Source organism: Anas platyrhynchos, chromosome 2, assembly GCF_047663525.1.
Source record: "Anas platyrhynchos isolate ZD024472 breed Pekin duck chromosome 2, IASCAAS_PekinDuck_T2T, whole genome shotgun sequence".
Lineage (NCBI taxonomy): Eukaryota > Metazoa > Chordata > Aves > Anseriformes > Anatidae > Anas > Anas platyrhynchos.
This window is the reverse complement of record NC_092588.1, coordinates 67,556,949-67,579,344: the sequence shown is the minus strand read 5'-3', so window position 1 is coordinate 67,579,344 and position 22,396 is coordinate 67,556,949. Positions and strand designations below refer to the sequence as shown.

Genomic DNA, 22,396 nt, shown 5'->3' with positions numbered 1-22,396 from the left:
AATGTTGCTTAGAAGAAGGAGCTCTAGTAAAATGAAGTAAATAAAGAGTAATGGCAAGCTGTTCTGTCTTATGGAGTTTGACACACCAAAAGTTGAAACCTCAAATTCATTCATGCAAGAAGAAACTCCCTTATTAAGCATTAAACAGTTCTAATGCATTAAATCCAAAATGAGGCAATTTTATCTGCCAAGGTTAATCCCAAATCAGAGATTTGGAATGATAGGCAGGCAAGGTGGAGTATTTGGCAGTGTGCTATTCAATTTACTATTATTGCATTATTTTAGTGTATTCTAAAATACAAGATCTTAGTTTGGCTTCTGTAACTGTTTCAAAGAACGAAATAAGTACCACTGTGACAAATCACAAAGCATGAAGTCTGTAGGTATAAAGTGGTTGTACAATTCAAAGCTGTTAGTGAGTCATTTTAAAGAAAGCGTCAAACTCAGTTGACCATGCTAAGCACGAAGGTGTGTTTATGTTTGTTGTAGTTCTGCGATTCTTCTTCTTTAGGGAATTCTAAACCAGAGGTTTTATGTTCTTTTCTTGTTGGTTGGGAGTAGGGAAGAAAAGTATCTTCTGGTTATGAAGATGGTCAGATGGCCTTCTGAAGGCATCTGAAGTTTTGAATTTACACTGTAAAATATTTTATAATGTTGTGTGTTACTTTTATGGGATAAGATGGATGAGTCTATGCATCTCATCCTTTTATTCATGCTTCCCTGACAGTAAAGCTCTTAAAGTACAACATATCTACTCATTAGGTGAATATAAGTTTTATTTAGAAAGGTACTTTGGCATTAGCATAGTCCTGAAGCATATGCTTAAGTATAGAAGCATGCAAGTAGTTTCTTGAAACAAAACCATGACTTGGGGCTCTGTTCAAGACGGGACTCAAAAGCTTGCTCAAGAAGGGAAAGGTTTGATTTCTCCTTTCTTCCTTTCTGAGCCTTCCTGAGAAGGGTTTTCATTGTTTGTAGCACTCAGTGAGAAGTAGGGAAAGTAGGAAAGGCTTGAAGTGGATTTCCTCACTTGTGATAACACACTGCTGCCATGACATGGCATAATTTAATCATGATGATTTTCCACCGAAATTATATGAAAGTACTTTAGTTTTATGTCATGGAAACTTGGAGACTTTCTGCTGAGTCTTACTTTTACATTTGGAGTCCCTTTGAAGCCAACATTCAGGTCTGTGAGCTTGTCAGCCTCTCTCAAAGCCAAAGAAAGCATTCATTCATGCAGAGCCCTATGAAGTCAGAGCCCTGTCTCATACTGACTTATTAGCCTCTTCTTATTAGCATAACTCTCAGCTTTCTTTGTTGTTATTTTTTTGTAAGGAAAAAAAAAGTTGCTTTTATTTTTAGCTAAGATGGGTTGGGTTATTTAAACTGAATGTGACACTCAGGCTTCAAAGAGTCCTGTGCGGTACACTTTTAATCTTCTGTTTTTAATGAATTCTAGTCACTAGGAAATATTGTTATCTAGGTCATATTTTTTGAATATTGTTTTTCTGTGGCTGTGCATACTGCTGTGCATTCTCTAAAATGAGCTCCCCAATGCTGTCTTTTTGTTTTACCTTCTCACAGCTTCATGGAGTGACTTGCCTAACTATAAATGTAGGTTTTGTTTTGTTTTCCAAAATTAATGGACCAATGGATGAACCAACATCCACCTCTCTAGGACGCAATCCCAACTTTTCTTTGGCAGGGTGGGAGGGAAGGACATGAGCTACCTCTAAGTTTTATCATTGCTTTGAAATTTTGCCTCCCTGTAAGAACAGAGAAACAAGGATTTATTACTAGATTTCTAAGGTATTGCTATAACCACTTCTCAGCTACTCCTAGTGAGATGGTGTTATCCATATAGCAGTGTGATGTAATGGAGAGGTCTTTAGAGGTTTCTGAGCAGTTCAGTTATTTCTGACCCTTTAACGAGATATCTCTATCTATACCGTAACTGATACCCTAGTTTTGTGTTTCTTTCCTTCCTGGGTTGGTGTCATATTAAGTACTTTCTTGAGTTCACTATCCTTAAAATTATTTATTCTCAGAACTCCTCTACAGAAGTGGCTATAAATGGTTCTTATTTAGCTTTAAAATGCAAATATGCTATACAGGTGTACTACCTTGTTAAAGGGGATTTCTTGCTTATTTGTGTGTGTTTTTTTTTTCCTTGCAATGCTCAACAAAATAGCATAGTTCATGTATGAAAAAATGGTCATGAACTTCTGTCCCCTTCTATAACATATCTTGCCTCAGTAAACATTCAGAAGTTTTCTAAGCATTTCTTTCTCCCCTTCTGCTTATTAAAAGTCATTTAGATAAACAGAGTTAGAAAGCAGAATTCAGTTGCCATATGCAATGCACAACAGAGTATAGAAAGATAAGGTTACCTATTTCATGAACCTGTCACCCAGTTTAAACTGCAGTTCCAGCTTGTATAGTTCTTAAATGTTTGGATGCTAGCTTGTCATGGAAACAGCTAGACTTCAAGCTTTGACTGCTGCTCTGTTTCTTCCTTTTTCTTTATCCCTCCCAACAAATAGGGTTTTGGAGTCGGGGCAGGAGGGCGGCAGGGTCCTGGTTATAACACCCTCTCCATTTCTATTTCAGATAAATGCATCCCTACCCTAGATCCATCTTATTCCTTAATAGTTTGTGCAGAATAACTTCAGAAAGCAAACTGGGTGCTGCAGTTTATCCTTTAATGCTCCAAGGATGAAGGAAGCTACCTTTTCACATGCCACACAACTTATGCAGCTTTTTATATTGGAGTTGGACTCAATGATCCTTATGGGTCCCTTCCAACCTGGGATATTCTATGATTTATACAAAACAGCAGTAGGCCCAAGTGCCTCATGGAAACCTTAAGAAGATGGGACTTTGGACTCCTTCTATGCATCTCCAAGAGATTTCTCAGCCTCTTGAAGAGGAAAGGCTCAGGACTGTTAGGCTTACAAGAGGGGACCCTGAGCATGGTCACCCAAGGTCACTCAGTGTATCGGTGGCAGTGTAGATAATTGCACCCGTTTCTCTGACTCGCAGCTAACCATCTTGTCCCTTTCTGATACCGCATTTTCTTTAACATGTTAATAATGTGGAGTTTATATCAAAAATATTTAAAGTGGAGAGAGATATGAGAGAAAAAAGCTGGATGACAGCCTGCTGAAAGCACTTCTAGGTAGCTCCTATAGAGCTTCCTGTTCTGGAGCTCACGTGTTTGGTGTCCGGGACTTCCATCTCACTGAGACTGATGGCAAACTTCAACAGTCTGAGAGCAAGTGCTGTAGCAGAGCACTTGAGGAACAGCTGCTCTTGAAAACTTGAGCATGTGTTGATGTAGTGACAATGTGGCTGAAGACCTTCTTTTTGCTGGAGAAAGTAGACAGAATCACTGGTCCCAAAACTAAATAAAGCTGACTGGTCTGTAGCACACTGTTAGTGCTAACTTGGATTATTTGTCAGTGTTAATATGAGTACTGATTTTAAAATCAATTAATTACTGCAAATTTGCAGCTGGCATTGCAGCACAGCAAGAAAAGTCTTGTGGACTTCAGCCATCAGGAAATCCAGCCATTTGACCTGACCTGATATGGTGCAATTTTATTTTCAGTAACACAAGAAGAATTTGCGCATCTGTAGATGGTGAATGATTGACTCCTAGCTATGGATGCAGAATATGGAGGTGCCTAATACTGTTTTTTGTTAGTTGTATTGTCAGCATTTGACACTGTTCATCACAAGGCTTGTTGACCTGTGTGCTGTCCTGTGTGATCTATTTCACACCTAAGTTAAGCACTTAGACAGGTCGCAGACTCAATAACTATACCTCTCCTAAATCCTATTTAAACCTGAGTTTAAGAGGGACTTAAAGCTTGCTGGTCCTCTGCAAAAAGGGAAATTACTATAGGTGAATTTTGCTGTCTGAAGGAGCAAGTGGAAGTGGATTTGTATTTCGCTAAGTGCCTGTCTCTGATTATCTCTCTTAGCACTAAAAAGGCAATGCATCAGGAAGCATCTATGGAAACAAGGTTTTTTTTAGTTTCAGTGTTTGAAGGTAAAAACTTCCTAGTACTTTGCAAGTTCCATAAACATTTAATTCTGGTTTTGTTATGTAAATTGAGTGTCACTGAAGACCAGCTGTGGTTTTGCATCTGTTTTTTATTTGAATACGTTGTATTTGTGCTGAAGACAAATATATATATATATATATATACCCAGAAAATACTTTTTTTATTATTATTTTACTAAAGGTTACAATTCTTGCGGAAGCATATTTATTTGGACATCTCTCGCCAGTGACATTTCAAGATCAAGACCTTTGAGGTTCAGTGTATAGAACAAAATGTTACGATTCTTTTGTTTTTACCTGGAGAGTCATTCATTGGGCATGGCTTCAGCCATCTCAGTGTATCAACGGATTTCTGTGTCTTGCCCTCTGCAAAACTGGTGGGCAGAGATGGGAGGGAGGACAGCAGGGTGGCATTTAGAGAAAATATCTCTTCCTCCATAGCATCTGTTGTCTTCTCCCATGTAAGCAAGATGATGCCCATGATGGGAAAGAGAATACTCTCTTGGATTCTTTTTCTTGACAGAGATGAACGATCTTCTGTTTATACCATGGACAGTGTTTAAAAATTAAATAATTTATTTTTATTTATTCTTGCCCGTGTTAAACGCCTTTGTTTCGCAATACAATTTTATTAGCAGTGCATTTTATACAACAGATAGGACGCAACAGATTAACAACAGTCTCTTTCACCTATTTGCTAAAATGTTAATGCCTGGGATAGTCGTTCTGCAATGTCTACAAAAGGCAATGCCTTTTGTACATTAAGTACAACTGCTCATTTCTTTAGATAGATAGACAGGACACCCTTACTTTTCCCTTACACCTAGCCGAGTCAGGGCTTGCAGTTTGTGTGAACGTCACTTGGTATAAAGCCTTCTGGTAGTGTACCAGGGAAGAACTTAGTCCAAAGGTTTTCTGCATCCGAGCAAAGTGACCACTCAAGGAACTGACAGTTTTTGTGAGGTGTCATATAGACCCTGAACCCTGTGATTTATCTCAAGCAGTTTTAAGCACTCAATACTGTGTTCATCTGTGTCATTGCTGGTACTGATGAAGGGACCTGTTTTTGACAAATGACAAAACCTGATGAAGGCTTTCCTACGGGAAAACGTAGGTTCTTATTCTTTACTTTGTGATTTAGTCATACATTGGGAAAGCTCTGCCTGTAGGTTAAGCAATAACAGTGGGATTCTTGAGGACAGTGAATGAACCAAATCACCCCCCAAAATTCAAGTATTTTCAGATGTATATCAAACCCAAGAGCAGGTTGGGGTCCCTATTTACATGGGACTGGCAGCATGCTCCATTGGATCTAACTCTCATTGGTGCAGCCCCTTTGTGGCAATAGGACCAGACATGCCCTGGGTTTGCAGGGTGGTTGCTGCCCTCCCTTCTTCCTCCAGTTTTGCAGCATACACGCCTGCACGTGCAGAAGAGCGGTTGCTCTCTGAGCAGCCTGGGCTTCCCCTCCTCTGGGGTGCGTGGAGATGGAAGTCAACAGGCAAACCAAGCTTTGTGCAATTCCCAAAACCAATTGCCCTTTTTTTGGAGATGGAGGAACATCTTCTATCAAAGGATAAAACCTTAATAAACAGGATGCTGCTCTGCTCGAAGCCCCACCATGACCCCCTGAGGAAGGGGCTGACGACAGAATGTATTAGCAGACTATATTTAAGCTGTTGCAGTTCTTTGATGCATCCTAAAGCAACAGTAGAAATGCAGTCTTTTTGCTTGGCAGTTCAGCTTTAAATGAAGAAAACAGCCTGCTAAACTGTATATATTATCAAGTATCATTAAGACACTGGCTAATCTTGCATACAAGAGCTGAATAGCAATAGCCTAAGGGTAAATACCTTTAAATTTGTAAGAATACCAAAGAGACAGTATTATCTTTAATACGTCTTAACTGGCTGTGATGGATTTGCCCTAACTTTTCATTTCACTAATTGACTCTGTAACACCTAACATCTATATTGTAACAAATTAATCTTATGCTTATGGTGTTTTTTTAAATGAGGGTGTGCTCATAGACATGTAATTTATCTACCATTTCAGCTTCCATTGATGTGACTGTCAGTTATTCTAATGACAAAGCTCCTGGTGGTTTCCACAAGAGGAGTCCGGGCTTTTAATTTTCAGGAACTTAACTTTTGGAAGGAAGTATGGATTTGGAGGAAGCCTTTTATAATTATTTCTTTTCTTTTAAAATATGATCCTATTTTTTAAAACACCTAGAGCAAACTTAACTATTTTTAGCATTGGAATTTGGAGTCTAATCTTCCTTGCCCTTCCCTATGCAGTAATACAAATAAACTGAATTAATTTATGCTAGGCTTTTATTAGTCTCACTGAAAACAACATTTAGTGAGACTGAGGCAGTAAAGGTTTGGTATATGTGATTAAATTTATGCATGCATTTTCAGAGAGAGGCTTTTATATTTTTTTTCCTGCTAGCTTTTTTTTTTTTTTTTAATAATGTGTGTACACATACAACAAGAAGACTAATAATGCATAATGTATTGGGCATGTTTGAACTTTTGAAGAGCATTCAACTCAATGCATGATATTTTTAAGTTGGGCTATGTCTTTGCAACAAGTAGTATATAAGTAAATGTGTTTGTTTATTGAAATATGTGTATATATATATACATATATATATATAAGCCGCACCTATTTCATTGAAAAACAAACAAACAAAAAAACCTCATCCTAATGCTCAGTTTCAAGGGATAAAATATTCTTTCCAAGATCTGGTTCACAACCTGCTGTATTGCTTAGAGGATGACTGGATATGTTGTCTATGTTGATTTGTTATTTTGGAGAATGATGACTCATTATAAATTGGTCTGGGGCTCTCTGGCTTCTATTCTATTCATTTCTCCGTGTGCTGTTAACTCACTCCTGATGCACTCCAGACATTATCTTCATGCAGTGGCCTGGTTTTTGTCTTTTCTTTTTTTTTTTTTTTCCATATTGTACAATATCCTTCCACTTACACATGGTCAAAAATTGCATCATCAATTTTATAACATTACCCTAGAATCTTCCAGGCAAATTATCATAAGTCATCTGTAGAGCAGCTGTTTTCAAAATAGAACAGGATCCCTGGAGCTTCTCTTCCCAGGCAGTTTCCAAATAACGTGTTCTCTGAGGCATCTTTTCTCTCTCTTTCCCTATCTAGTGCTGGACAACTGTTCTGATGAGTGGTTTCTCCCAGGCCCACAGGTCCAGACGCTTCCTAATATATTTAGCAATACAATCAGTACTGCTGTGGTTAGAATTCAAAGGTGCATAGCAAGACAAATCTCACTGCTGCACGGATGTAGAAATAGTTGCCACAGATTCCTAGATCTATTGGAAGTTTTCCAGACAGTGGAACATTAATTCAACAGGAAGTACCAACTTTTCTCACTTTGGCTGAACATCTGAAAGGCCTTTATAAAGAAATGAATCATCTCATTGAAGCAGATTCCTACTGTTTTTGTGCTAGAACTTGCTGATTTCCCAGCTGCCTGCTATTCAGTACAAAGACAGGTAGCATCCTCTGTTGTGCTTTTTTGACCCAGATTCTTTATTCACATACGTCAGTGTCTGCAGTAAACAAGAATTTGCCATAATGAAGTCCTAGTTCCTGTTGTCTTGTGACTAAACTTTTCGATCTTTGTTATTACTACCCAGCAACTGGATTAAAATAAAGAAGAGGAATAAAGCCTGAAATACTCAATGAGAAGACACGTGAGGATCATAAAAAAAACAAACAAACAAAAACTGACTGCATTTTTTGTAGGAAGCTATACTGAACAATTTGTGTATGCTGCAATTTGTAATTGCATCTGTAATTGTTTCTCTGTCCCATTTCCATCATAGCCAATGCAGAGTATTCTGTCTTCCATTTCTGTGATGTGCAAAAAGACAGAGATGTCTGAAGAATATTTCTTCCCAGCCCACTCCTATCTGCATTTCTGTAAGAGCTGGAAACCTAGTTGAGTTATTTTTATCTTTGGAAAGCATATTGGAATATCTTTTTTATCTGCTCTTGAGCTGAATTTGTGCAAGTTTGCAAAAATAAAACAAATTCTAATTTTTTCAAACAGTTATAATAACGGTAATAACAGGAAATCAACTCTGAAGCCTTTAACTAATGCAGAGTAAGCCCATCCATCTCCCTGGGAGGCAAAGCTGCGATTAGCATGTTTGAATGCCTTACTACAAGTGATACTTTGTGAAAATGCAGCACTTTTTGTGGGAATGAAAAGTGCAGTTGGGAAGCATGTTGTTAATTAACAGAAGCGTTAGTGTAGTGTTTGGTGTGATTTCATCCTAGCTTAACAGAGCAGAACCAAACTGAAGAGCCAAGAAAAGAAAAAAGAAAAAAAAAAAAAGCAGACAAGCAAGAGCTCTGTTGTTGGTGGTTTTTTACATCCCGAGAATTTGACTTTCTAGTTTATTTTAGTCCCCATACATTAGGGTAGCAGACAGAAAATTGTGAAGTATTGATTTTAATTCAAGCTTCCCTATTTTATAAATTGGCCTTTTTTTCTTCTTTCTTTTTCTTTTTTTGTGAGAGGGATTATTTCTAGTTATGGCAAAGCTTGGAAAAGAACGAGACAGTTCTGTTACTGGAATCTCATCAACATTTTAACCTGAGTTTAGACTGACAGTTGACAGCCAGATTTTCTTTGCAAAAAAAAAAAAAAAGGAAGGAAAGCCTCCTGGGTAATGGCATCATGTTAAGGCAACAGTGTTTTCTCTCATTTTACACTAATCCTGCAGCCTAAACAAGCCTATGTGTGAATATTCAGTTACCACCATGTTAAGGACACGTTTGGAAGCATGCTGCAGGTTAAAGTGAGTGGATGTTATTTTGTCATTGTACCACTGAAGGTCATTGTGGTCTGCCTCTTTCAGTGGTTTTGTGGAATTGTTGGGAAGAACCCAGGTGCATTTTGGATGTCACCTGATACATAATGTGACTAAATACGAACATTCAGTGAAAGATAGCATTGTAAATGTCAGAGAGGCTCATCTGACTCATTTTATTAGAAGTCCTTAAGATAAGCAGTCTATCCAAATTTTTAACTGATACCTATTTTTTTTCATATAAAATGCAGTCATGTTGTAGTTTCCCCTTGCCAAATGAGAGTAACTGATGAAAGAGGTTGCTTTCAGAATAAGTCTGTAAAGTACGATAAGTCAGCATGACAAAATCAAGTAGAATTATAGTTGACGGATGAAAAGTGCTCTTTCCAAACTGTCATTGATAGTCTTTTGGCCACAGCACGCTATCTCCTTTCATGCTTGCTGGTTTATGAAACTATTTGCATTGCTTGCTATTCCTCAGTTGCTAAGCCACTTGGTGCCTCGCATCATCTGTATCATTTATGCTCCAGTAGAGACTAAGACAATAGCTTCATATCCTGGGCAGTCTTAAAGCAGATGCTTAGTACAGTATTTCTTTGGGAAGGGGATTGAGTAAGTTTTCATGCCTCTCCAGCCTCAAGTTCCCATTCTTGCCCTGCTTGCAGACCCAAGAGGAATTCAGGTGGAGATGAAGAAGGGCAGCAATAGCTGGTTTTCTCTGATGCCCAGGTAAATGATGATGCAATCGTCATTGGGGTCAAAGAGAGACTAATGTTCCCAGGCTTTGAGTTTCTCATTGAAGACCCACTCAAAGGCAAGAAATATTTTTCTTTGTCTCTGTCCCCGATGTCATTTGAAATATCCATGGCTCTGCTCCATCTATTTATTTATTTATTAATTATCATGTGTTTTACAAGATAATTTTCCTTAGGTAAAGGTCCATGTCCAAGTGGGTACTTAAATCTGCATGACCACAAATGAAAGCAGCCCATGTTGTTGAAATGCCTACAGCTGTCCCAGGTCTGGTCTGAGATCAGTGACCTCCTTTGGTTGCCTTCCTGTGCTCACACCTGTGTAAGTGGAGTGGTTGCAGACTGATGGTTTTCAGGTTTTGGGTCTCTGCTTCCAGTTTCGTGACTTCTGGCACAAATCCGCTCAGGGGAGCATGGTTTTCTGAGGCACCCTTGCCTTATTTTATGGAGAACCTCACAGTGTGTCCAAAACCAATAGCAAAAGGCCATGGGATGGGAAGCTGCGTGAGCAGGTCTGTGCTGTCTTGAACTGTGTGAATCAGCTGTGAAGAGACATGGCTGGATGGACTGTAAGCCATCAGCTACTGCCCATCACTGGTACCATTCAGTGCCTGAAACACTGTGCAGAAACCAGGCTTTCCAGCCCTAAAATCCATAAAGACAGGTCTGTTGGGTTACAGTTGTGTATTAACTGTGCAGCACTAACTGTTAGCAAGAAAAGGTTGTTTCATTACTGATACTGGTGAAAAATCAAGTGATGTCTTTGTGACCGCTGTGAACAGGACTGTATTTGTAAGCCAAAAAAAAAAATGCAAACTAGAAAACTTTCTTGTTTCCTGTGATCAAGCTATATTCCTGCATCGATGTGCATAGCAACAACTTCAGGGAACAAAAGCGTCTTTGTTTGAAATAAATGATTATTCAGTTCTTTTTAGTTTAGCATAGAGTGACCCTTATATTCAGCAGCTCAAACTTGTTTACAAATTGTTGGAGTGCCTAAAATTCTCAGCATATTAAAATTGTACTTTTTAGAAACGGGAACATACTGAGGATAGCAGGGAGAGGACTGCCTTGGAGGAAAGGAGAGGGCAGAACTGAAGCTGGTGCTGCCTTTTCTTAGTGCTGGTACTTTGCATGTACTGCAGCTGGGACTCGTTTAAAAAAACTCATGGCATGCAATGACTTGTGCATTATGTGACACTACTTGTAAAGCAGAACAAAAGTGGAAGTGATATTGATTAGGCTGATGAAGCTTAATGAAGTAATTGTTAAGGCATAGCCTCCATACTGAGTCATTGTGCAAGTCACTTGCTCAAAGAAAAGAAAAAAAGACTTTTTATGAATGAAGGTTTGCAAGATCCTGGGGATTTTTATCTGTGCTGTAAATGTTGCTGCACTGTAGACTGGTAACTATACAGACTTAGTAGGTGTTTCGTTTTATTTTTTGATGAAGAAATTCCCATGTGTTCCCTAGTAGCAGTGCATGGCTGAGATGTCTGTAGGTTTAACATTGCTGGGAGTGGGAGGTGAAGATCATGATGTTCTGTGAGGCCAAAGGCGATCAGGCTTTTTTCTTTAAACATCTTTTTTTTCTTTCTTTCTTTTTTTTTTTTTTTTCCTTGAAACGAGATTCCTCAAGACAGAGACTCGTATCTGTTTCCATTATGGCTCTAACCCCACTGTCAACGCTTCACAAAAATGTATGTAGTGTTGCACTGAAAACCAACGAGAGGAACCTTAAAGCGGCAGAAATGAGCTCTTGGAAGTTAGCGAAAGCCAGATGTGTGGTTTCTTCCATGCCTTCAGTTTGGCCTTGTTATGCATACATATTGTGTTACGGTCCTGAATAACAACATTGCAGTAGTTTTTCCAGAGAAACAGCACTCCCTTTGGGCTTGAGATGAGCGGTGCTCAGGGCATGAATCAGTTCGGTGTAATGAATGAGGATGTTGTCAAAGAAGTTAATCTAGGAATTGACAATTCTGTAATGAAGAGGGAGAATGACTCCAGGAAAGGAAGTGATGGTCTTGTGTTTAAATCAGATGAACTTGAGACACAAGAACTCACTGCTGGCACTGCCCCAGGGCTACAGGGACCGGAAAGGCAGCAGGATGAGGAACTGGCTCTGGGCAGCGTGGGAAGGAAGAAGTCCAGTAGGGCATATCCTTTCCTGACAGCCATGGGCAAGCCAGCCTGACCTTGCTCCCCAGGGCTCCCAGCTCAGTGTGATTTGCTGCAATGGCAGCAGGAGAGCCCAGCTGCGGGATGGCCGGAGCTTTGGGCATGTTGCCACCCCAAGTCTGGCGGGTGCAAGCCAGTGATGAGAAACGGTCATTCTCAGTAGTTGTAATGCAGGCAGAGGAGGAGTCTGTCCAGGCTTGAAGACTTGGAAAAATTCAAGGTGGTCCAAAGATGGTGTTGGCAGGAGGCCACCAGACTACCAGCCCTGCAGAAGACAGCAAAGGAAAGTTTGGAGCCTAGAGCCGCCTGGCTGTCAGCGCAGGCTTTGTTTTAGTGGGCAGTGTAATACACAATAAATGTTTGTTCATTGTCTTTTGTAAAAACAAGGAGTTCTGTTTGAGGAACGGGAGTTGTGAAAACTCCCTGCTGAAGTAAGGAGCTGTATAATACTTGGCTAGACACTATGAAAATTCCTTTGCTTAATGTAACAAAAAAGAGAACCCTCTCCCCTTCTCTCCTTCTGCATCTCAGTAGCCTCTTTTGTTCAAAAAACACAGCTGCAAAGTTCATGTAACCATCTCCTGATAAGTTGTTAAACTAGTGTATCAACATCTTGCCTTCCTGTCTCACGCTGGGCCAACATGACCAAATAAAGAAGTTGAACCACAACGCCGAGGGAGACTACGGCCTTCATCTTCACGACCACCAGAGGGACAGAGACGACCCCCTAGCAACAGTGCGCGCAGTCGCAGAGTACACCAAGATGTGCTGCGTAATCCTGAAATCACCAAGATATAAAAAGGGACCCTGGGGGGGGGTGAGGTGCGCGCCGTTGGCGGAGCCGAGACTCCCCGGCCGCCCAGCGCTGTTTTGCTTGCTGTTGCTTACTCAATAAATTCCTTTCTCTTATTAATGCAATGCTCTCTGAAAATTAATTAAGGGGGCACTTATAACAGGCAGGGTGTGGTCTTGAACCAGCATATTACTGAGGATGACAGTACCTCTGAGAAGATGTTAGGAGCACAATATCCTTAGCTACTTAAACCTTTGTCATTGACAAGAGTTCTGCAGCTAACCTGAAGCAGCAACCTTCTCCTGATCTAGAGCAGTTTAACAAGCAGAACCCTACTAAAATACACTATAAGGAATTATACTTTGTTGGGGGAGAGAAAAATAAGGTGTGGTTTTGAAGCTTAGGTCTGTCTGTTGGTGCTCGGTGAAAACACTTCTACTTGTGGGTTTGGATAGGAAGAAATGCCACTTCAGGCGTCTGAGCTCAGGCCTTGGCTTCAGCCCATCTCACAAAGAATTAGCTAAGTATTACCACATTAGCAAAATGGTCAAAAAGTGATTGTTATACAAAGGCACGCCAGGGCAATGACACAGAAATGGAATGGTAAAATTTACTTCTTGGTCTTTGGTGGAAAAAGCAAGAATCCTGCTGGTACTAGTTGTTGTTCCTTGCTACACACTTCAGTTTAAGCATCCTTCTTTAACCATTCCAGCAGCTTCTGAACTAATCAGATTGTTCTTGTGTGGTTCTTCCTGCAAGACAAAAATGAGTTTATATCCACTTCAGGTGAGCAGGGAGAATTCAGTTAATAACACTGAGCCAGACATTTGTGCTGGAGTGCCAGCAGATCACTAAAATAAATTGAGCTTTGTTGGCATTCCATTGACAGGACATCTGCTGTTGAATTTCACCTGGTAACATCTGGGCCCAGGTACTTTTCTAAAATGGGTGGGAAAAAAAAGATAATTTTTCATGGAGAAATAGTGTCTATATTAATATTCTCTATAAGCATTTTATGTACTGTTTCTCTAAGGATGAGGAGCTGGAAATTTAAAAAATAAGGCTTACACATTATCTTCCCTTTAGGGATTTTAAACATTTCAGAAACATGAAAGAACATTTTCATTCAATGAACAAAAAAGTATTTGCAATAGAGCTTAAATTTTCTTAAAAAGTCATAATTAATGTATGAAGAAATCAAAATAAATATTTTTTTTTGCTTTTTCAGTCAGTATTTATCTTCTAGTTGTCATAGCTAACTGAAAAACACTGTACACTGCTCTCTTAAAAAAAAACAAAAAAGGAAAAGAAAAAAATTATACCTGTGACTTGATGCAGAAATTGTTGAAGAAAATTTACAGAGTAATTTAACCTCCAGATTTGACACATCTTTCCATTTAGTTTAACTACCAGCATTATAACTGATGAAGATAGCAATAGCGAGAAATGACCCCTCCTCTTATTTTGCTAAGGCAAAGATAGTTGCTCTGCAGACTGCCAAGAAATTCAGCTCCACAAACTTGTTCCTTCCTGAAACTGAGGCTGCATGATTGAAAAACAGCAGGGAGTTACAGAAAGATACGAAGTTGTCCAGTGGTCCCTAAGAAACAGCAGAAAATTGTTACCCTAGCCAACTAGAAACGGGCAAAAGTTCAAGGAAAAAAAAAAAAAAAAAAGCAACATCTAATTCTTCATATAACCCAGTATGGAGACACAAACATTTTCAGGAAATCCAGTTTAAGAAGTTACCGTTCATACACTGTTTTTTGCCCACTTCCATGTTGTGTCAGGAGAATGGTTGCAAGGTTGTGCTATGTTTTTTTGTTACTGGCAGTGGTGGTTGGTTGGTTTGGTTTGGCTTTCAAGTCAAATCACTTCAGTACAGTTTTGTTCAGTTCACAGTTGCATCAGCATGACTGGGATGTGGATAGAGGACTGCAGGAAAGAAGCACGTATAAAGATAAGAGGATGGGGACTTCTTAAACTGCATTTGCCATCATATAAACATTTTCTGCAACTGCTTTCATTTTTACAGGGTGGGTGTGTGCAGTGCTACTGTTCTGATGTGGCACTGTTTTACACTGCATCTTCTTGGGTATTGTCTAATGAAATGAAGAGAAGGGAGTATTGTCAGAAAGAGCTTTATCTGTCACCACCTAAATATTCTATATAAACAAAGCACTTTCAACATCTTCTAATGAAATGGTCCTCCTTATCCGTCAGGTTACCTGGGGGACTGCTAAGGTCGTGAATGTAATGGCATGCATGTTGAGATAAGGATGTGCAGCATGCACACAGCCTTGCCTGCCGTGTTACCAGCAGGGTGCAAGTGTGAGCAGAACTGCCTCACGGTCACTTACAGTACTTAAATACATATGTACATACCTAGAGAATGTTTAATTCATTTGAAATTATTATTTTTTATTTCATGGACATGAAAATATTAATTTAGCTTCACGCACGCATTTAAAAAGTCAGCAGTGTTTAGAAAGACTGGTTATATTATATGTGAAACCAAAGCTTCATGAAGTAGTGACCTCTAAACAAACTGTTAAATTAGAAATTGTTTTTAATGTGATTTTGTCAGTCCATTTAGAAGGTTCTTATAAACCAGCTTGTATTCATTTGAGTAAAACACTTTTTTTTTTTGTTTTATTAATTTGAGTCGGGTTGCCCAATGATGGAGTAAATACAGTTTGTTGCGCTCACAACTGTTCTTGAATACAAAATGTGGTATGTTGTCCAGCACATTTTTTATTAACAGTGAACAGGATAAACCTGTAGCCAAATAAATCAATCCCAATACACTTGGGAATGGCAAATGTACTTATAAAAACTTTATTTTCTTTACAGACTATTTACCAGCAGAATAAAAACACTGTATTTGTCAAACTGTTGACAAGCACTGGTTGAACTCGCTCCAGAGTTCATAATGATCACTTAACTGCCACAATATTGCAGGATTTTGAATTTAATTTCTTTCAGTGCCAACATATGATAAATTGTAAATGTATTGCAAAGAGTGTGCAGTCACAAAGCATCTTAAAGCAGGGGACATGCACCAAAATAAGTGGATTAGATTTTAGCATACCAGAAACAAAAGGGACACAAAATCCTCCAAATTAAATTTGTTTGAAATACAAACTCAAATGAAGCCAACACTTCTAATCTACTAAAGATGTAAATGGCTGTTCACCTTGCGAAGTTCAAGGTAACGTTACCAGCATAACAACAAGCCCCAGTCCTGTGTATTTTTAATCACTTAAGCAGTCCCACAGAAATTAAGAGCCCATGCTCAGGTGATGTAAACACAAGGATGGCTCTGTAAATCCACAGCATCATACCATCAGTGCACCCCTTGTGTGGTTACTGCTTGCTCATAACCAATGCCAGCAGAAACTGGTAGTACAGAAGTAGGCCCTTCTAGTAGGCCTGTTGTGCAGACTACTACTTTCATAGTCAAGACAACTGATAGAACTGGCTGTTGTTCCAATTTACTTTGCTCCTGCCTAGCTGTTACAGTCATAACTTACCTGCAAAGACTGGGAAGGGCTTTTGTCCCCTTGCTTTGAGCTGGCTAAGTACACGGGATGTTATTGTCTTAAATGCCTGAAGAACTTGCAGCACTGTTTTTGTTGAGATTGTGAGCCCTAAGGGTGAAGTCATAGGATGCATAGGTCCAAAAGCAAGGCTCTGCTTGGCCAAAATTCCTGCAGGATCTACGAGACCACAGTAGTGCAGGATATAAGCAATTGGATTTAGGTATCATTAGTTCACATGTGCCCTTGCACCAAGTTTCTGTATATTCCAACAGTCCCTACCTGATAGAAAATACCGGGTTCAGGGACTTTCAAGGAATTTCACCCATCTGAACCTGGTGTTTAATGTAACTCTGCCATTTTCTGCAGCTCAGATGCCATTGGTATAGGGCTTTCCTGCCTGTTTTTTGGCAATTCCTTTGTCATTGCTAGCATTTTTACACCAGTCATCCCTCCGTACTTGAGTTCACTGCTCATGTTGAGCTCTGTTCTCTTCAAAACAAGGGATAATGGGGTGAGGAAAGGAAGAAGCTTTCTCTCTGAGCTCTTTTGGCCAGATCTGAAAAGGGGGAAGGGGAGAGAGCCTGGCAAGTGGGCTTACACTTTGGTAATTCTAGCAGCTACATGCTATCTACTGGCTGTCAGCTCATCCGGGACAGACGTCTGTCTCCTTATGAAGAACCTTTGTGGTTCTAATACGTGCTGCAAATGCATTTTGTGATCAGAGTTGGAAAGTGGAATGTGGAGTGTCCTTCATGTGACAAAATAAGACTCTTTGTTGAAAAGAAGAAAAAAAAAAAGCTTTCCATGAAAAAGTAGCCTGTCAGTGACTTATGCATTTGTGGGAGAGACCAACAAGATCCATTTTGTAATAGGCTGTTTACAAATTTACTTTCTGCCAAATCTACATGACTTGGAGTTGCAAGTCTACATTTTGGTAAAATATGTGAGTCATTTGATCCTCCACTCCATACATTCCTTTTTTTTTTTTTTAAAGTATGTCATCTGAAAGGATGATGACTTTGGTGGCAAAATTAGTAACTCTGTGTCTTATTTTATGAAAGAGTGCAGCTGTTGGTGTATTCAGTCTGCTAGTGAAGTCATGTTAGGTTGCATTAATTGTCCATCAGTAAGGAGGAGGTAAGAGTTTTGCATTATATATTTCCAAAAGCTTCATAGCAAAACAATCTTTATTTAGAACTGCTTGAATGTCAGCAACTGCAGGGTGTGTGTGGGTGCATGGGTGGGGGAAATGGAAGTGGGAAAGGGGGTATGGGAATTGGGGAAGTGACTATTCTTCTACATCAGCTTCAGTGATTAAGAGAATAGAAATTGAATGATTTTGTGTTATGTATTTGCATGAGCTGAAAGGTACTGCCTCAGTACTTAGTCACCTTTGCATTTCATATTTACAACTCTTTTGTTGCTTTGTAGTTGTTTCTGCTAGCCTTCAGTACTAGCATTTCAGTACTGTGATTCTCTCTTTTATCTGCATTCCCTGGAGAGCTGGATTCCGTTGTTTTTTCATTGTGAAAATACCTGGGAATAGCGGATGCTTGGCAAATATTTAGGTAAATAGGAGTCATAGTGCAGTTTCTCATTTATGACTTGTTAACAAAATAGCTTGGAGAAATTCAGAATACTAGGGCTTGAGTCTCTTGACCTGTCTGGCGGAGACCTTCCCTGCCAGGCAGTGTGTGACCAGGAGGAACGAGAGGTGCTGTTAGCTTGCGTAGGGCTTGGGGAGATCACTGTAGATATCCCTCCATTAACAACATATACACCTCATATAAAACATGATGCCTTAGGCCTTATGTAGCATTTGAAGCTTTGTTTTGGAAGAAATACTCTGGGAGGCAATGGTGTGTTGTTAGACCTTTTTTTGGTTTTTATTCAGCTAGCCATAATAACAAATTACCTGTGTAATTATTCTCCAAGGTCCCAATACTTCGAGGGAATTTATGTTTGTCTGACTTGGAGAAAAAAGTACTACCGCAAAATGATTAGATTCAGCATTTTCAGGCTGCCTAAATCTTTTTTTCAATTTTGCCATTAACCAAATCTGTTGCAATATGAAATTGTGAAGCGTAGCCACCTGGAGGCTGGTGGTGAAACCCAGGAAATCTTTGAGAGTCATTCACCACCTTTCCTATTTAGAGTACAAGAAAGTCAAGGGAAACATTTAACGTTCTATGTATGACACGTAACATGCTGTGCGTGTCTAATATATCCCTTACCTAAAATGCCCTCTCTTTTACCTTCTTATCTTAAAGACATTCACCAGCATCCTTTTACAATCAACAGATCACACTAGGAACAGTAAAGGAATGGTAGAAGTCAGCCACCAAACATTGTGCTTTTCCTTTCCATGGTTCTTAGATGCTTGGCCTCCATCCAGAAAGGTTCAGTTTGCATCCAGAAGAGCCCCACCTGTGGTCTTCCACTGCCTGCTCAACCATGCCCACAGATCAGAGGGGCTAGATCATGAATTTTACACATCCACTGAAGTAGTCCTCCCCTCCTTTTCTTTGATGGTTTACTGTAGGGGTCAGAAGCACACCGACTAGCATTTTACTTCAACTTGCTTCATGCCAGAAAGACAATACTAATGTATCCTTGCCTATCACTATCATTGCAGTGAAGGCTTTTCACCCTGTGCAGTGCTGAAATTTCATGCCTCAGCTCCACAGAGGTCTCAGGGTAACCTGGGGCACATCTATAGCCCGTGAATGATCCAGACTGACATTTGCATTGGCAAAGAACAATGCATAATCTGACATTTGTGTATGGAACGGCTGTATAATAAAACAGTAGTTGCTGCTGCATTTTATGTGATCAGAATATTACCTCTAAGCATTGAGGGAATTTTGTGGCTAATACAAGCGCTTTTATGCATCTAGGGCTCCATGAGAATGAATATATATGTGTATATGTATTGCATGATTGATCTCTTAATGATCTTGGGTTTATATTACAGTACAGAACAGAAAGACACCAGACAGATCGACTGAATCGTGTTGCTCATGTTTGTCCAGAGACAGCGCTTCACCTTATGATATCAACCGAAGATTTAGATCCTGAAGAAAAAGCCTGTGCATGAACTCAGTATTAAAAAGGCTGGGAGCTCTTGCAGTCTATGAAAATCTTGATTTGTTTCATAAATTAATGCAGATTAGATCCCCTTGGCAATGCTTTGTTGCTATACCCCAGTTTACAGAAAATATATCAACTCTGTTACCAGTGCACATAGGTTTTATATGTAAGTACGTGTGTGGACATGAAGGCACCCACTGCTGTGTGCACCACATATTGAACAGCAGGTAATTAAGCACAGCACAGTGAAGCTTCCCACACTGATTTTCTTTCCGTATCTCATCACTTCCCCTATTGAGGTGGAAAATAGCTGTAGATGAGAACTAGATCTGCCCATTACAAAGAGCACCCATTTTAATTTCAGCAGCTCTTAATTGATTTCACTTCAAGGATGTATACATAAGCTGTAGATGAAAATCAATTAAATAGTTGAGAAATGGAGCATCAGAAAGCAATTTATAAGTATCTTTCCTTAAATGATGCAAGGAAAAAGTGGGTAATTTGTATGGAGCATATCTAGGGAAAAAGGAAGAAGAACAGTTAATAAGCTGCAGTGTGGTCCTCCTTTGCTGACCTAAAACTGTTGAGCAGTTTGGCTCTTCAGATGCATTATTGGGAGTAACTGGGTGACTCCATTAAAATGACCGCAGACATCTTTTATTTTATTGCAGCAAGAGTTGGGGGCATGGTGGTTTGGCTGCCAGTGTCTCAACGCCTAGCAGGCATCTCTGCTACTTCAGTCGACCTATGTTGATTTTGCTTTTGGAAGTGTTACCAGTGTCACCTTTAGTGTCCTCAGTAAAAGTTTCTATGCCCTGCCTCGTGCAGGCTGGTGGTTAAAAAGCAGGTTGTGCTTTTACATAACCTGACTTTCTGTGGAGTTCTTTGGAAATGTCTTGGACAGCGTAGGAACTGCTCTTATGTCTGCTTCCTGAGGTGGATCTCATGTGCTTGTGGGTGAGCCCGGGGTGGCAGGAGAGCTTTAGCTTGAGTCCTTGTCAGGCAGTTAGCACATGGTAAGCAGCCCCCACTGGGGAGGGAGGGAATTCATTTCTAGCTTCTTTTGAAGGAAAGACCAAACAAGAAATAGTACAGCTATAGCTGTCACCTCTTCTTACATTGCATCATTGGCTCTTCTTAAATGAAGGCAAAAAGTAGAGATGCAAATGACCTACATTAACACTTTGATAATCACAGTCCAGTAATTCTGTTGAAAAAGATTTACTGCGTCACGGCCAAACTCACCAGTTGCTCAGAAAAATAGTTAAAACCATTTTCATACAGCTGAAGCCATAATAGTGAACTTAACTCTGTTATGGACAGTTGAAAATAGACACGGGATAGCTGTTACCACCCTGGGGGAGCTTCTGTTTTAAATGCAGTCCTGTGCAAAGCAGTGATCTTGTGGTTGCAGGAGATCTGTGTGGTAGCGGTGCGTGAATGCTGAAACTCTGTGTCCAAACCCTAAATGGACAGATACCAACTTGGTTTCTCAAATTTACCCACTCCCCCACGCCCTAAAAAAAAAAAAAAAAAGGTGAGTGGGGGAGGGGGAACAGGTTTTACCTCTGAGGGTAATTGCTTTTAAGAGGACAGGGATACTGTCTCTCCTCAAGTGTGTGTGAATCAAGCATATTTATAATTTTACCTATACTATCCTTGAGGAAAAGAGATAGTGTTATGACAACTTGTGTTAGTTGGCTTCTGTCTCCTTTGCTATACGCAGCATCAGGCAATTTCCATCCTTCCTCAGGTGATGGTAAAAGTGCCCGTTTCTGACTCAGTGCCACCATTTTACCCGTTCTACTCTGGCTTCTCCAGTCTTTTCTGGTATGAAAACAAGTTAGCCCCACATGAACCCCTTCTCCCTCAGTGTATCACGCTTTCTGCCTTCCCTCTGCATCCTGCTGGCAGAAGACTCCATCCATCACTGGCTCTAGCTTCCCAAAGCATGTAACCATCTTCTGAACATCTGGACAGGTGCTAGCACCAGCATCCAAACACATCAGTACAGCCAAAAAACAAAAAACAAAAAACTTGCAACCATATTGTTCTCTTAAGTAATTTGAGTAAATAGCTGTTCTGTCCTGGATTCACCATGAACTTGAAAACAGTTATTTTATTATAAATTCTTAAGGGCTTGCAATGCCTGCTGTCTGCAGTTGCTACCAACAGCCTGAAAGCTTTGTCCCAGGGTCATGTGAGTAAGCTAAGGTAAACATCCATATGTTCAAACATTTTTCCTGAGTGTCTTTAAGGACACTTTTAATGAAACCTTCTGTGGTGCTACCAAGCCACATCTGATCAGCACGACAACAAAAGCATCTACAGATTGTGCAATTGTGGTCAACAACTGGAACTTGAGAGGCAAACCTATTTTCACCTTGGCTGTAATAATATATTCTTTCAAGTTCCTTGGGGAGAATTTCCAATTAAACATGACTGCTTCTTGTTCTTTGGTAATACTGGCAAGAGAACAAAACCTTGACAAATTATAATAACCACCTGCATGTCTTATGCTAGGTATAGTTTACTTAGAAGCTCTAAAATAGCAGTAAGTAGCTTCTTTGCTTGGTCATTGGCCCAATGCAACTGCTATATTACAGCCTGGGTTTGTGAAGTATGAGGGGAGGAAGTGAATTGTTCTAAATTAAAAATAATAGTAATAACAATTGTTAATAATCTCTGTTAATGAAAATTTCACAGTCATGCACTGAAACTGGAATGCATCTCTCTTCAAGATGGCTTCTGAAATACAAATCTTCTGTGAACAGATGATATCTTCTGTCAAATATTCCCCTCTTCCTCACAAGATTTCTGTTTGGGAGTTTGCTTAGGAAGAAGGAGCCAGAACCTTGTTCTCTTGAGTTTCAGATAGTTCCCCAGCAAAATACTCTGCCTTGAGGACTCTCTTCCTTTTCTTTAGCTGTATATTTTTGTTTTGCTCAGGTTTTTTTGTTTGTTTTGTTTTGTTTTTGAACAAGATCTGTGGTTGTTTTCCAAAAGCTTTGAGATGTTTGCTGTTGAGCTTCCTTTATGAAAATAACCAGGCTCCCAAATGTAGTCTGTCAAGCTTGCCAGCTTGCGAGACACAATGGTTGCCAAA

The 22,396-nt window shown here is 39.8% G+C and overlaps 1 protein-coding gene across 24 annotated transcripts in view; it reads left to right on the top strand.

Moving 5' to 3' along the window:
• LOC101789676 (poly(rC)-binding protein 3) overlaps positions 1-22,396 on the top strand; it is a 513,140-nt gene that overhangs the window by 413,663 nt on the left and 77,081 nt on the right. Inside the window, exon 1 of one of the 24 annotated variants that reach the window (XM_072034880.1) lies at positions 17,210-17,337. The exons of the other annotated variants lie outside the window; for them this stretch is intronic. The gene's annotated coding sequence lies outside the window, so the exon portion shown is untranslated. Of the gene's footprint in view, positions 1-17,209; positions 17,338-22,396 lie in introns of those variants that run through there. 24 annotated transcript variants of the gene reach the window in all.